This window comes from Anomaloglossus baeobatrachus, chromosome 4, assembly GCF_048569485.1.
Source record: "Anomaloglossus baeobatrachus isolate aAnoBae1 chromosome 4, aAnoBae1.hap1, whole genome shotgun sequence".
Classification (NCBI taxonomy): domain Eukaryota; kingdom Metazoa; phylum Chordata; class Amphibia; order Anura; family Aromobatidae; genus Anomaloglossus; species Anomaloglossus baeobatrachus.
The window spans coordinates 261,550,923-261,567,518 of NC_134356.1; positions in this window are offsets into that span (position 1 = coordinate 261,550,923).

The following is a 16,596-nucleotide window of genomic DNA, read 5'->3' on the forward strand; positions in this document are numbered from 1 at the left end:
CCATTGAAAAGATGGACACACTGCTGTACAGAAGCCAGAGTAACTCTGCTGTCTCATAGGTGAATGGATATGTCCCAGGTTTCACCTGAATAACATATTTTGGAGATGTAGGTGGAAACTCTGATGTAAGTGCTCAGCATAGAACACAGGATAAATGGGAATTGATTCAAAATGTTCTGTACCAAAATCGCAACCAAATAGCATTCATCTAAACCCATGAAAATACAAGTCCTCACTCAGGTTAGTCATTGGTTAATGGAAATCTAGGGGGCTTCCACATTACTGCTACTACAGTGGGTCTGGAAAAACGCTATATCTCCAGCCCCTCAAAATGAAATCCAACAAAATTTGTGCTCCCAAATCCAAAGGCCCCTTCTCTTCTTAGCCCAACAATGCGCCTAAACCACAGTTAGCATCCACGTTTGGCATAGTTGTAGTGAAGAGAGCCAATCAGTACTGTACTGTACAGTCACATGTGGGGTATTGCCACGTTCAGGAGAAACTGTGTAACACATTATGGGGCCTACACATTATGTAATTATTTTTTGTTCACCGCCAAATAGTGTAAAATTTTGTGACATCTGTAGTCAATATACTCACTGCACCGCTGGATAAATTCATTGATGGGTGCAGTTTGTAAATGGAGTCACTTGGAGGATTTCTGCTGTTTTGGCACCTCAGGGGGCTCTGCCAATGTAACATGGCACCTGCAATCCATTGCAACTAAATCTGTACTGCAATATGGCGCTCCTTCCCTTCTTCACTTTGTATTGTGCCTCAAAAGTAGTTTTTGACCACATATGGGGTATTGTCATACTCAGAAGTTACAGAAAAAAAATGTATGGTCTAATATCTGGTTACCCTAGTGAATTTGAAAAATGTGGTGGTTAAAGCAATATTTTTGAGGTTAAAATACTTTTTTTTTTCATTTTCACGGTTCAACATTATAAAGTTCTGTGAAGCACCTGGGGGTTCCAGGTGCTCATCAAACATCTAGATAAATTCCTTGAGTGGTCTAGTTTCCAAAATAGGGTCACTGGTGGCGGTGGTCCACTGTTCAGGCACCTTAAGGGCGTTGCCAATGTGACATGGCACCTGCAAACCATTCCAACTAAATCTGATCTCAAATATGGCGCTCCTTCCCTTCTTTACTTTGCAATGTGTCTCAGAAGTAATTTTTGACCACATATGGGGTGCTGGCGTACTCAGGAGAAATTCCACAACAAATTGTCCATTACGTCCTGTGACCCTTGTGAAAATGAAAGCTTTGGTGTTAAAATAACAATTTTTGTAATGTATCTTTTCATTTTCATGGCTCAACATTGTAAAATTCCTTGAAGTACCTAGATAAATTCATTGAGAAGTCTAGTTTCCAAAATGGGGTCACTTGTGGGGGAGCTCCTCTGTTTAGGCACTTCGTAGCATTTGCTAATGACTTGAGCCAATTTTACAGTCAAACGGCACTCCTTCACTTCACAATTGATTTCCACCACACCACCACAACATATGAAGTATCAGCGTACTCGGGAAATTGCACAATAAATTGGATGGTGCATTTTTTCCTGTTACCCTTGTGAAGAAAAAAAAAAAGCGATCTGGTTGAAGTAATAATTCTCATGGTAAAAATGTATTTTTTCATTTTCATGGGTCAACGTTATAAAATTCTGAGAAGCACCTGGAGGTTCAAGGTGCTCAACAAACATCTCAATAAATTCCTTGAGGGGTCTATTTTCCAAAATGGTGTCATTTGTGGGGGGTGCTCCACTGTTTAGACACCATAGTGTCTGCTAATTATTCCAGCAAATTTTGCCTCAAAAATTCAAAATGGTGCGCCGTCCCTTCCGAGCAATGCCATGCACCTCAACAGTAGATTTCCACCACATATGCGGTATTGGCGTATGCAGGAGAAATTGCACAACAAAGTGAATGCTGCATTTTCTCTTGTCACCCTTGTGAAAATGCATGAGTTTATGGCTAACGTTTTCAGCAGTTTGAAGGGTGCAGGCTATAATGTGGTGTCACTGTTGGGTATTTTCTGTCATCTAAGCCAAACAAACTCACTTCAAATGTGATGTGGTCCCTAAAAAAAAAATGGTTTTGTAAATTTTGTTTGGAAAAGAAGGGAATTTTGTTACTTACCGTAAATTCCTTTTCTTCTAGCTCTTATTGGGAGACCCAGACGATTGGGTGTATAGCACTGCCTCCGGAGGCCACACAAAGCAATTACACTAAAAAGTGTAAGGCCCCTCCCCTTCTGGCTATACACCCCCAGTGGGATCACTGGCTCACCAGTTTTAGTGCAAAAGCAAGAAGGAGGAAAGCCAATAACTGGTTTAAACAAATTCTCTCCGAGTAACATCGGAGAACTGAAAACCGTTCAACATGAACAACATGTATACCCGCAAACAAACCAAAAATCCCGAAGGACAACAGGGCGGGTGCTGGGTCTCCCAATAAGAGCTAGAAGAAAAGGAATTTACGGTAAGTAACAAAATTCCCTTCTTCTTCGGCGCTCTATTGGGAGACCCAGACGATTGGGACGTCCAAAAGCTGTCCCTGGGTGGGTAAAGAAATACCTCATGTTAGAGCTGCAAGACAGCCCTCCCCTACGGGGAGGCAACTGCCGCCTGCAGGACTCTTCTACCTAGGCTGGCGTCCGCCGAAGCATAGGTATGCACCTGATAATGTTTGGTGAAAGTGTGCAGACTCGACCAGGTAGCTGCCTGGCACACCTGTTGAGCCGTAGCCTGGTGTCGTAATGCCCAGGATGCACCCACGGCTCTGGTAGAATGGGCCTTCAGCCCTGATGGAACCGGAAGCCCAGCAGAACGGTAGGCTTCAAGAATTGGTTCTTTGATCCATCGAGCCAGGGTGGCCTTAGAAGCCTGCGACCCTTTGCGCTTACCAGCGACAAGGACAAAGAGTGCATCCGAACGGCGCAAGGGCGCCGTGCGGGAAATGTAGATTCTGAGTGCTCTCACCAGATCTAACAAATGTAAATCCTTCTCATACCGATGAACTGCATGAGGACAAAACGAAGGCAAAGAGATATCCTGATTAAGATGAAAAGAGGATACCACCTTCGGGAGAAACTCCTGAATGGGGCGCAGCACAACCTTGTCCTGGTGGAAGACCAGGAAGGGAGCCTTGGATGATAGTGCTGCCAGCTCAGACACTCTCCGAAGAGATGTGATCGCTACCAGAAAAGCCACTTTCTGTGATAGTCTAGAAAGTGAAACCTCCCTCAGAGGCTCGAAGGGCGGCTTCTGAAGGGCAACTAGTACCCTGTTCAGATCCCATGGATCTAACGGCCGCTTGTACGGGGGTACGATATGGCAAACCCCCTGTAGGAACGTGCGCACCTTAGGAAGGCGTGCCAAACGCCTCTGAAAAAAGACGGATAGCGCCGAGACCTGACCTTTAAGGGAGCCGAGCGACAAACCTTTTTCTAACCCAGATTGCAGGAAAGAAAGAAAGGTAGGTAATGCAAATGGCCAGGGAGACACTCCCTGAGCAGAGGACCAGGATAAGAATATCCTCCACGTTCTGTGGTAGATCTTAGCGGACGTGGGCTTCCTAGCCTGTCTCATGGTGGCAACGACCCCTTGGGACAATCCTGAAGACGCTAGGATCCAGGACTCAATGGCCACACAGTCAGGTTCAGGGCCGCAGAATTCCGATGGAAAAACGGCCCTTGGGACAGTAAGTCTGGTCGGTCTGGGAGTGCCCACGGTTGGCCGACCGTGAGCTGCCACAGATCCGGATACCACGCCCTCCTCGGCCAGTCTGGGGCGACAAGTATGACGCGGCTGCAATCGGATCTGATCTTGCGTAGCACTCTGGGCAAGAGTGCCAGAGGTGGAAACACATAAGGGAGCCGGAACTGCGACCAATCTTGCACTAGGGCGTCTGCCGCCAGCGCTCTTTGATCGCGAGACCGTGCCATGAAGGTTGGGACCTTGTTGTTGTGCCGTGACGCCATTAGGTCGACGTCCGGCACCCCCCAGCGGCGACAGATTTCCTGAAACACGTCTGGGTGAAGGGACCATTCCCCTGCGTCCATGCCCTGGCGACTGAGGAAGTCTGCTTCCCAGTTTTCTACGCCGGGGATGTGAACTGCGGATATGGTGGAGGCTGTGGCTTCCACCCACGTCAGAATCCGCCGGACTTCCTGGAAGGCTTGCCGACTGCGTGTCCCCCCTTGGTGGTTGATGTATGCCACCGCTGTGGAGTTGTCCGACTGAATTCGGATCTGCCTTCCTTCCAGCCACTGCTGGAAGGCTAGTAGGGCAAGATACACTGCTCTGATTTCCAGAACATTGATCTGAAGGGTGGACTCCTGCTGAGTCCACGTACCCTGAGCCCTGTGGTGGAGAAAGACTGCTCCCCACCCTGACAGACTCGCGTCTGTCGTGACCACCGCCCAAGACGGTGGTAGGAAGGATCTTCCCTGTGATAATGAGGTGGGAAGAAGCCACCACTGCAGAGAGTCTTTGGCCGTCTGGGAAAGGGAGACTTTCCTGTCCAGGGATGTTGACTTCCCGTCCCATTGGCGGAGAATGTCCCATTGAAGTGGACGCAGATGAAACTGCGCAAACGGAACCGCCTCTATTGCCGCCACCATCTTCCCGAGGAAGTGCATGAGGCGTCTTAAGGAGTGCGACTGACTTTTGAAGGAGAGCCTGCACCCCAGTCTGTAGAGACCGCTGCTTGTCCAGCGGAAGCTTCACTATCGCTGAGAGAGTATGAAACTCCATGCCAAGATACGTTAGTGATTGGGTCGGTGACAGATTTGACTTTGGGAAGTTGATGATCCACCCGAACGCCTGGAGAGTCTCCAGTGCAACATTCAGGCTGAGTTGGCATGCCTCTTGAGAGGGTGCTTGACCAGTAGATCGTCCAAGTAAGGGATCACAGAGTGTCCGTGAGAGTGCAAGACTGCTACCACTGCCGCCATGATCTTGGTGAACACCCGAGGGGCTGTCGCCAGACCAAATGGCAGAGCTACGAACTGAAGATGGTCGTCTCCTATCACGAAGCGTAGAAAGCGTTGGTGCTCTGTAGCAATCGGCACGTGGAGATAAGCATCCTTGATGTCTATTGATGCTAGGAAATCTCCTTGAGACATTGAGGCAATGACTGAGCGGAGGGATTCCATCCGGAACCGCCTGGCGTTCACATGCTTGTTGAGCAGTTTTAGGTCCAGAACAGGACGGAAGGAGCCGTCCTTTTTTGGAACCACAAAGAGATTGGAGTAAAATCCTCGCCCCCGTTCCTGAGGGGGGACAGGGATCACGACTCCTTCTGCTCTTAGAGAGTCCACCGCCTGCAGCAGGGCATCTGCTCGGTTGGGGTGTGGGGAGGTTCTGAAGAACCGAAGTGGAGGCCGAGAACTGAACTCGATTCTGTACCCGCGAGACAAAATGTCTGTTACCCACCGGTCTTTGACCTGTGACAGCCAAATGTCGCAAAAGCGGGAGAGCCTGCCACCGACCGAGGATGCGGAGGGAGGAGGCCGAAAGTCATGAGGTAGCCGCTTTGGAAGCGGTTCCTCCATTTGCTTTCCTGGGGCGTGAGTGAGCCCGCCAGGAATCTGAGCTCCCTTGTTCTTTCCGAGTCCTTTTGGACGAGGAGAATTGGGCCTTGCCCGAGCCTCGAAAGGACCGAAACCTCGACTGCCACTTTTTCTGTTGAGGTTTACTTGCTCTGGGCTGTGGTAAGGAAGAGTCCTTACCCTTGGACTGTTTTATGATTTCAGCCAATGGCTCACCAAACAGTCTGTCTCTAGATAATGGCAAGCTGGTTAAGCATTTTTTGGAACCAGCATCTGCTTTCCAGTCCTTTAACCACAAGGCTCTGCGCAAAACCACAGAATTGGCGGACGCCATAGCGGTACGGCTCGTAGATTCTAGGACAGCATTGATAGCATAGGTCGCAAACGCAGACATTTGCGAAGTTAGGGACGCCACTTGCGGCACTGCTGGATGTATGATAGCATCCACCTGTGCTAAACCAGCTGAAATAGCTTGGAGTGCCCACACGGCCGCGAATGCTGGAGCAAACGACGCGCCGATAGCTTCATAGACAGATTTCAACCAAAGGTCCATCTGTCTGTCGTTGGCATCTTTAAGTGAAGCGCCATCCTCTACTGCGACTATGGATCTAGCCGCAAGCTTGGAAATTGAGGGATCCACCTTTGGACATTGGGTCCAGCGTTTGGCCACCTCAGAGGGAAAAGGATAACGGGTATCCTTAGAACGTTTAGAGAAACGCTTGTCTGGATGAGCGTCGTGTTTCTGGATCGATTCTCTGAAGTCAGAGTGGTCCAAAAAAGCACTTAATTTACGCTTGGGATACAGGAAATGGAACTTCTCCTGCTGTGCAGCTGCCTCCTCTGCAGAAGGGGCTGGGGGAGAAATATCCAACAGTCTATGTAATGGCTGCCGGCGTCCTTGTGGAGAGGGGGGGCGGGCCCTGGGCGTATACAGACGAAGAGCGGGAAGCCTGCTTCCCACTGTGCCTAGTGAGAGGGCTGGAGCATGTAAATAAGGCTCCAGCCCTCGGCGCTTCCAATTGAGCAGCGTCTCTCCCCTACCCTGATTGACAGGGTGGGGGCGGGAACGAAGCGGCGCTAGGCCGCAGAAGCCGGGGGCTAAAGTTAGAAGCGCCGCCGCCGTAAAAGCGCGGTCGGCGCAAAGTCCCCGGCGCACCACAAGTCGCAGCTGCGCCGCCGCTCCAGTAGCGGTCGGCGCAGTAGTTCCCAACATGTAACGTCACTCAGCAAAGCTGCAGTGACCTAACCCCAGCGCACAGCGCTACTGTCCCCGGCGCACTATAACGCTCAGCAAGCCTTGAGAGTGTCCGTGCCTGCCGGGGACACAGAGTACCTGAAAGTTGCAGGGCCTTGTCCCTGAACGGCACTCCCGCTCCAAATCCAGCAGGTTCTCTGGGTCTGTGGATGGAGCCCGGCCTCAGGGTTTGGGGGCCGGCAAGATCCCACTTCCACAGAGCCCTCCAGGGGATGTGGAAGGAAAACAGCATGTGGGCTCCAGCCTCCGTACCAGCAATAGGTACCTCAACCTTACAAGCACCACCGCGGGTGAGAAGGGAGCATGCTGGGGGCCCCATATGGGCCCTCTTTTCTTCCATCCGATATAGCCAGCAGCTACTGCTGACTACAAACAGTGGAGCTATGCGTGGATGTCTGACCTCCTTCGCACAAAGCAGAAAACTGGTGAGCCAGTGATCCCACTGGGGGTGTATAGCCAGAAGGGGAGGGGCCTTACACTTTTTAGTGTAATTGCTTTGTGTGGCCTCCGGAGGCAGTGCTATACACCCAATCGTCTGGGTCTCCCAATAGAGCGCCGAAGAAATGAGAAATTGCTGATGAACTTTGAACCCTTCTAACTTCCCAAAAAAAATAAATTATTTTTCAAAAACTGCGCTGATGTATAGCAGACATATGGGAAATGTGATTACTGTATTTTTCGCTTTACAAGACACACCCCAAATTTGGTGAATGAAAAGAGAAAAAAAAATGTTATTTTAATGTTAAATGGGGTCCGTCTTATGCCAGTGTCCGTCTAACAAATCATATAGGGTATATGTCCCTCATAGCCCCCCATCCTAAAATTAGCCCCCTTAATCTGGATATGGCCCCCTTGTGCTGGCACACATCCCCCAGTGATGCCACATGTCCCCCATTGATGGCACATGTTCCCCATTTATGACACACGTCCCCCTGTGCTGGCACACGTCCCCTACAGCTGGCACAGGTCTCCTGTAGATGGCATATGTCTCCTATAGCTGGCACAGGTCTCCTATGGATGGCACAGATCCCCCTGTGCTGCCCATGGCCCTCTATGGATGGCACACATCCCCTTGTGCTGCCCATGGCCCCCTATGGATGGCACACGTCCCCCTGTGCTGCCCATGGCCCCCTATGGATGGGCCACGTCCCCCTGTGTTTGATTTGGCCCACATGATGCTGCCCATAGTAAAATAAAAAACTTTACCTTCTCCAGCACTGTCCTCCCTCGTGTCTCCCTCCGTGCTGATGAGCTCCTGCGCTTCCTGGTTCTTGCTGCTGGTCATGTGATCGGCACAGCAGAGTTACATCATCTCTGCGTGCTTGATCACAGTGGCAGCAGGAAAACACCAGGAGATCAGCGCTGGAGGCGGTAAGTAAAGCTTTTTTATTTTTAGAATGGGCAGCAGCATGAGGGCCATATCTAACATAGGAGGGGGGCATATGCCATCAAAGGGGGGCGCAGACACATATAATATGCGCCGCTTTCCCAGCCCATCACCACGGTGCGGTTTCAGCACCACGGTGATGGACAGCGGCAGTGCATATTATATGAGCGGGAGCAGGAGATCTCCCGCTGCTTCCTGCAGCCTCCACCAGCCTGTCTCAGCCGCCAGCACCGCTCCAGAGCTGCCCCCACCTCCCCTAGGCCCTGCAGTATATAATTCGTATTATACTTCTATACTATTTCCCCCCCAAAATTTGGAGGAACAAAAGTGCGTCTTATAATGCGAAAAATACGGTAATTATTTTGTGTGATGTAACTCTCTGGTTTAAGAGTAAAGGAAATATTTAACGTGTGCCCATACCCTTGAAGATATATTACAAAGTTTCTTATACTTGCTTGTAGTTATAAGTAAGCAAAGTTTGCAGAAATGACAGATCATTTAATTACATATGGACGGTGTACACAGATTTTATGTCATTCTTTTGCACTGAATACTATATGTGTACTTGTAAGAGTTACAGACTTGTGGTATCTGATTTTTAGGTAATTCATCCTTAAAGGGATCAAATCTGTATAAAATCCCAAACATTCTGTGACATGAAGGAAATGTGACACTGGACACGTTGAGCTTTTCTTTATGGTTTGGCTTTATTTTGAAGTAAAAAACAAACAAACCAAAAACCTCCGAAATAACCACAGTAAAGGCCAACTAGTTAGAAAGATCTATTTTATTTACCGTTTGCTATACAGATTAGAAAACAATGTTTCAACAAGCATCCTTCCATTCAGCTCAAGTCCGGGACTGGAAATATGTCTAGTCACAGATACATCTCCAACAGAAGTGCACACTGGAATAACAGCTCTCACAACGTAAGGCACCACTACATGAGCACAAGGTAGAAACAACACTGAAAGAAGGCTTGGGAAAGAAAACATCTCAAATACTCATGCAAAACTCTATACATTTCTTATGATCCAGTTAAGTGTAGTGTATTGTGCACCAATTGCATTGCAAACCTCAAAGAAATTCATCACAAAGTGCGTAAGAACCCATAAGCAGCGGAATGAGGAACAGATCTTAAGGGTCAGGTTATTTGGCAGTTCCCCTCCATGTCCAGCAGTACAGTGACTCAAGGTACACTGCGGCTCCATGCAGCCTATGGTTAGTCGAGGTGTTCAAGTGCATCAGAGTTCTGAACATTATTGACCATGTATTTTCTGGTAGGCTAAATCATCTCTACTCATTAAACAGTGCGATCATGCTTGTCTGGATACTGGTGGTCTTTATAAGAACTGCTAATTCCCTAAAATCACAGAGCGGCTAATATGACCAAATATTGATTTATATGTTTTATTACAATCTAACCAAGAATGATAAATGCAAAGTAAAATGGTCATGGTGATCAGACGAAATATTGCAATATAGACTTCTTAATGATCCAACAGGATAACAGTGATCCTGACAGTGGTGGCATATGAATGTGGCGGGAAGGGAAAACGCATCCTGGGCAATAGCTGGTTATCCATGTTGCTATCATAGGGAATTTTTACTGTTACCATCCTAGAAAACGATCAGTTGTAGAATCCATGCCAACATGTACAGCCCATGTGACTAGCTGAGATCGGACTATTAGAAGTCAAGCCTTAGAGTCTTTGAGACCTATGGAAAGCTGTCAAAGACACTGGGGCACATTTACTTTTTTTAGTGTGCACTTTGGTGGAAAATAAGCCAAGTTAAGGTGCAACTTAGCACATCTAGTTTTAGACTTGAGCGTTTAATATTTCTTGGATAAGAAGTAAAGGTTTCTTCAAATGCGACAAAATGCGCCAAAGTTTATACACAAAAAAGTATACAAAAACTTGGGTACAATTTAGATGGCAGTGTCCAAAGATGCATCAAATTTATCATCCAAAGTGAGCCATTGTGATCAATTTGATGTATTTTAAGTCTGTCTAGTCGAATGCTGCATTTAGACAGGCTATTCACTGTTAAATGACTGCCGATCGGTTACATACAATCCAATTGACTGAACAATCATTAAAGGGTTTCTCTGAACTCAGGAAAAAACTGCAGACTGCTGAATAGTGACAGTGTCTGGTGCGCACGCCATAATAAGTCCCATGTATTCAAAATGTGCGTGGGCTGTCACGTGACCACTTTTATTCAATTTACCTAGTTGTGGTCACATGCTGACTAGACACTTGCAGTTCCTCAATTCTCCTATTGAGAGAAGATGAACGCGACTAGTAGGCACAAGGCCACAAGTATGTAAATCGCTTACATGGCTTCACATCACCACCTCACACTATCACCATCCTGCAACCCATTTAACATGATCCTTCTGTGTGCATAGAATAATATTGTTCTTGATAGCACATGTCCCATTTATACAGCTTGATGTGCTGCTGAAAATGATGATTTTCCACCAAACTTCAAAATCATTTCACCCAACTAACAAGTGTTTTACTTGTTTGTTGGGTGATCGCAAACCTGTTTACACAAGCAGATAATACAGAATGAGCACATTAACAAATACGCGCCTTACGTTTTCCCTTTTTCTGTTAAATCCATCGTGGGATCAATAAATGCCCACGGTATCTCTCCAAGTCCTTCATCCCTCCCTTAATTTCCATAGTTCAGCTAAAGAATGTAACGAATCAGACAGATCTCATTCTTGCACGTTGCCATTTTAGGATTACATGAATGAGCTGTACATTTTGGATGAATTCGGATGCCATGGCAGATCAGTAAAAACATTCCGAAATGATTGCTTTGTGAAAGACTTTTCTGATCACCCAATAAGTGCACAAGGTATTAGGCAAAGCTTCATTAAGATGCATCCTCCTTTATAATATAATCAAACAATACTGGCAAAAACACCCCAAAACATTTACTTGTTCAAATCTCTCCACCATCCATTTATATCGTTAAAGTACAAACCATATGAATATTGCTGACAATGTACTGGTTAATGATGACATATATACATGGAGCTCTGTACATGTATTTATTACACGTGAGCACATAGATGCAAGGCCTGGATCAAAGCATCGCTTACTTGGGGTGACTATCTGACCTACGTATTCCTTTCATATTACACAGGTGTAATCTAATCCACAACTATTTACAGATTTTAGTTCTATCAGATCAGTTGAGTGGGTGACAATTTTTTGTCCTTCAGTATGTACACACTGCTCGTAGTGTCTGCTTTCTAAGATTTTCTGTATCCAACATCCAATCTAGAATTGGATCCATGCCGGAGAAACTGGATATACTAATGAACTGGTAATACTTTGTGAAAGAATAAAAATACCATATGACAAAGTCTGAGTAACTTGAGCTGCACTACTAGGCAAAGCCACAAAGAGTCACAGTTTTTTTGTGGGGAAGTAGATTGTTTGTTTTGTTCCTTTTATATAAAACACTAATAAAATAAAAAGGTCTTACAGCAATAATGGATCTTCTGATACTGATTGGGTATACTTCGAGTCTTGGTGGGTTTGGGGAGATTCAATAGGTATAAATGGATCTGTGACATCCACACATAAATCCGATTTTGACCAAACAAAAAATATTAGTTTACGTGCCAATGAACCGGAAGAGTTCTGGATGCAGCGTCATCCCTCTTGCGGAGACGCTTGTGTCCTGGGCGGGGGAGCGCAGAGTCTGTGTCCACGTTCAGGGTTATGGGTGCAGCGGATTTTCACTGTGTTCTCCCGCTGAGAACACTCACATCTCCGCAGGCATAAATTTACATGCTCTGACTCGGAAAGCCAGGCCGCAGGTCAGTTTACACTGAGTAGAAAAGAAGCCCAGTGGGTGGAGATTTCTATAAATCCCATCCACTGTGCTTGTACTGTACAACTTAGTGTTTTGGACGCAGCGTAAATACACAGAACCAAAAACACTGCTAACACTGTTCATGGGAACGCACCCTTAAACTTGGCACAAAGTATAAGACACTCATAGCTGCTAAATCAATAAAAGAAAAGCCAATCCACCTCAATTTACAGACCAAAAAGATGACACAATGAAACACAGAAGGGACCATGCAGCTGATGAACTTCTCTGGCCATGTAAGCATTGTACATGGAACGGTTCATCAGGTCTGACGGTATACAAGCCATGGGGTAACAGCATCATCTACAATGCCCCAATATATTCTGAGACGGACAGTTGGGTGCATATTAAATTGTCTGCAGCCCAATGCCGACCTAGGGGTAATAATCTGCCCTTAAATATTATTATTGGAAAATATTCCTCAGTAAAAACAGAAAGACCACCTTCACAACCAGCGACGGTACAGCTCAGATGCATCTAAAATAAAAAATGAAGGCAGTTCATGGTAAAAGGCTACAAAGCGTGGTTGTGCAGACACAGTGTCATGCACTTTTCCCTAACTCTTGCCAACCTAAATGTGAATTGGTTCACATGAAAATATGTTTTTTTTATTTTATTTTTTTATGACACAGGAATCAGAATTTTGGCTCATTTTTTAATCACTGATGGAGGACAATCAAATGAAAAATTTCTGTATGAAAGCAGCAGATTTTTTTTTAAAAATCTGTTCTAATGATTCATACACATCCACTCTGTTTACGATGTAGACTAAGAAATCTCCCAGTATTAACACTAAATACATCTGATGGTTGCCAAGGGTTCCCCCTTGGCTTCTGGGTGAGACATGGTAGTATGGTACAAAAAATATGGAATAATTTTGTATCCAGTAAACAAAATAGAAGCCATGTATACTTCTATCTGAATCGGGAGGCCCATGGGTGACAGATGCTCTTCTAGGATGACTGTTAATGGTAGACATCATGAGCTTTCAGGATACTGTATATCCGTACACTATTAGCCTATGGGCACTGGCTTCCACACAGGGGCATATGTTAAGGATTCATTATGAAATACTCCTGACGTGCTAAAGGTGGGAATAGGAGACATCTTAAAGTACATATGACTGCAGTCTGTAATCTGTTACGAGGGAGATGAAGAGAAAAGTAATTACTGCATATTGTCAAATTTTACACTTCGGATGCACTGGAAGAATAAAAATGTTGCACACATGACCTTCCTGTAAAAGCCTTTAAAAACTTTAAAGGGAACCGGTCAGGTCCCATGTGCCCTCTAACCTGGCAGTAGAGGCATGTGTGGGCCAAAAATCCGTGCCTAACCATTCCTGTCTAATAATATTGTGTAAAAGCAAGGTTTAAAAAAACGGATTTACAAGTTATGTTTTCCCTATACTAATGAGGGATGTGACTAGCCGCAAGGGCGTTGATTTCCCCGACTAGTTGGCCCTTTTTCTGTGTTATCCCGCGTGCTAACTTGATTTCCATGAGCCGACACTATCGCCAGCTAATGGAAATCTCGCGCATGCACGCGTCTCATTCTTGCAGCATCACTTGGCTTCTGTAGCTGGGCGTTTGCTTCCTGGCTCCAGAGGTGGATTACACATGGTAGGAAGTGCAGAAGACTTCAGACCATGCGCCAGTGCGCTTGTGAAACCAACAAGCGTACCCCAGGCAATAGAGGCCAAGCAACGCTGGCGGAATGACACATGCGCATGTGTGAGATTTCCATTAGCTGACGGTAATCATGCATGCTATGATGCCCACAGGGGCGTGATAACATGGAAAGAAGGCAGACTAGTTTGGGGTGAAACAACACCCTTATGACTAGTCACAGCCCTCATTAGCATAGGGAAAATGTAACTTAGAAGAAGGGAATTTTGTTACTTACCGTAAATTCCTTTTCTTCTAGCTCCAATTCGGAGACCCAGACGATTGGGTGTATAGCTACTGCCTCCGGAGGCCACACAAAGTATTACACTAAAAAGTGTAAGGCCCCTCCCCTTCTGCATATACACCCCCCGTGGGATCACGGGCTGCTTCAGTTTTAGTGCAAAAGCAAGAAGGAGGAAAGCCAATAATTGGTTAAACAATTCAATCCGAAGGAACATCGGAGAACTGAAACCATTCAACATGAACAACATGTGTACCCGAACAACCAAAAATCCCGAAGGAACAGGGGCGGGTGCTGGGTCTCCCAATTGGAGCTAGAAGAAAAGGAATTTACGGTAAGTAACAAAATTCCCTTCTTCTTCGGCGCTCCATTGGGAGACCCAGACGATTGGGACGTCCAAAAGCAGTCCCTGGGTGGGTAAATTAATACCTCAAGTTTGGACTGTAAAAACAGCCCTTCCCTACATGGAGGCAACCGCCGCCTGCAGGACTCTTCTACTTAGGCTGGCATCCGCCTAAGCGTAGGCATGCACCTGATAACGCTTGGTGAAGGTGTGCAGACTCGCCCAGGTAGCCGCCTGGCACACCTGCTGAGCCGTAGCCTGGTGCCATAATGTCCAGGACGCACCCACGGCTCTGGTAGAATGGGCCTTCAGCCCTGATGGAACCGGAAGCCCAGCAAAACGGTAGGCTTCAAGAATTGGTTCCTTGATCCATCGAGCCAGGTGGATTTGGAAGCCTGCGACCCTTTGCGCTGACCAGCGACAAGTACAAAGAGTGCATCCGAGCGGCGCAGGGGCGCCGTGCGGGAAATGTAGATTCTGAGCGCTCTCATCAGATCCAACAAATGCAAATCCAATTCATATCGATGAACTGGATGAGGACAAAAGGAAGGTAAGGAGATATCCTGACTGAGATGAAAAGGGGGATACCACCTTAGGGAGAAACCCCGGAATCAGGCGCAGCACTACCTTGTCTTGGTGAAACACCAGGAAGGGAGCTTTGGATGACCGCGCTGCTAGCTCGGACACTCTCTGAAGAGACGTGACCGCTACCAAAAAGGCCACTTTCTGTGAAAGTCGAGAAAGTGAAACATCCCTCAGAGGCTCAAAGGGCGGCTCCTGGAGAGCAATTAGTACCCTGTTCAGATCCCATGGGTCTAACGGCCTCTTGTACGGAGGGACGATGTGACAAACCCCCTGCAGGAACGTGCGTACCTGAGGAAGTCGTACTATGCGCTTCTGAAAGAATACAGACAGCGCTGGGACTCGTCCGTTAAGGGAGCCGAGCGACAAACCTTTTCCCAACCCAGATTGCAGGAAGGAAGGAAAAGTAGGCAATGCAAATGGCCAGGGGGACACTCCCTGAGCAGAGCCCTAAGGTAAGAATATCTTCCACGTCTTGTGGTAGATCTTGGCAGACGTCGGCTTCCTAGCCCGTCTCATGGTGACAATGACGTCTTGAGATAATCCTGAAGACGCTAGGATCCAGGACTCAATGGCCACACAGTCAGGTTCAGGGCTGTAGAATTCAGATGGAAAAAACGGCCCTTGGGACAGTAAGTCTGGCCGGTCTGGTAGTGCCCACGGTCGGCCGACCGTGAGATGCCACAGATGCAGGTACCACGACCTCCTCGGCCAGTCTGGGGCGACGAGGATGGCGCGGCGGCAATCGGAGCTGATCTTGCGTAGCCCTCTGGGCAACAGTGCCAGAGAGGGAAACACATAGGGTAGCTGGAACTGCGACCAATCCTGAACTAAGGCGCCTGCAGGAATGGCTGCCGGCGTCTTGAGAAGAGGGGCGGGCCGTGGGCGTGCCCCAGACAAGAGCGGGAAACTGGCGTCCCACTGTGTCCAGTGAAGGGGGCTGGAGAATGCAAAGCAGACTCCAGCTCTCGGCGCTGACTTTCTGTACAGCGTCCCGCCCCTCCCCTGACTGGCAGGGCTGGGGGCGGGAACGAAGCGAAAACTAGGCCGCAAAGCCGGGGACTCGAGTAATAAGCGCGGCCGTCCTATGTGTACGGCCAGCGCGGAAGTCCCCGGCGCACCACAAGTCCCAGCCGCGCCACAGTGTAAAACACCCCGCAGCGGCCGGCGCGGCAGTTTCTAACACATAAATTCACTCAGCTAAGCTGCAGTGAATAAAAGCACAAGCGCTCCGCGCTGTTGTCCCCGGCGCACTAGCACTCCCAGCAATGCTGGTGTGTGTGTGCGCGATGTGTACGGGGGACACAGAGTACCTTAATGTAGCAGGGCCCTGTCCCTGACGATACTCAGCTCCATATCCAGCAGGTTCTCCGGGTCTGTGGATGGAGCTCGGTCTCAGTGCCTGGAGACCGGTAAGATCCCACTTCACCCAGAGCCCCGAGGGGGGATGGGGAAGGAAAACAGCATGTGGGCTCCAGCCTCCGTACCCGCAATGGGTACCTCAACCTTAACAAACACCGCCGACAAAAGTGGGGTGAGAAGGGAGCATGCTGGGGGCCCTAGTATGGGCCCTCTTTTCTTCCATCCGACATAGTCAGCAGCTGCTGCTGACTAAAAACAGTGGAGCTATGCGTGGATGTCTGACCTCCTTCGCACAAAGCATGAAA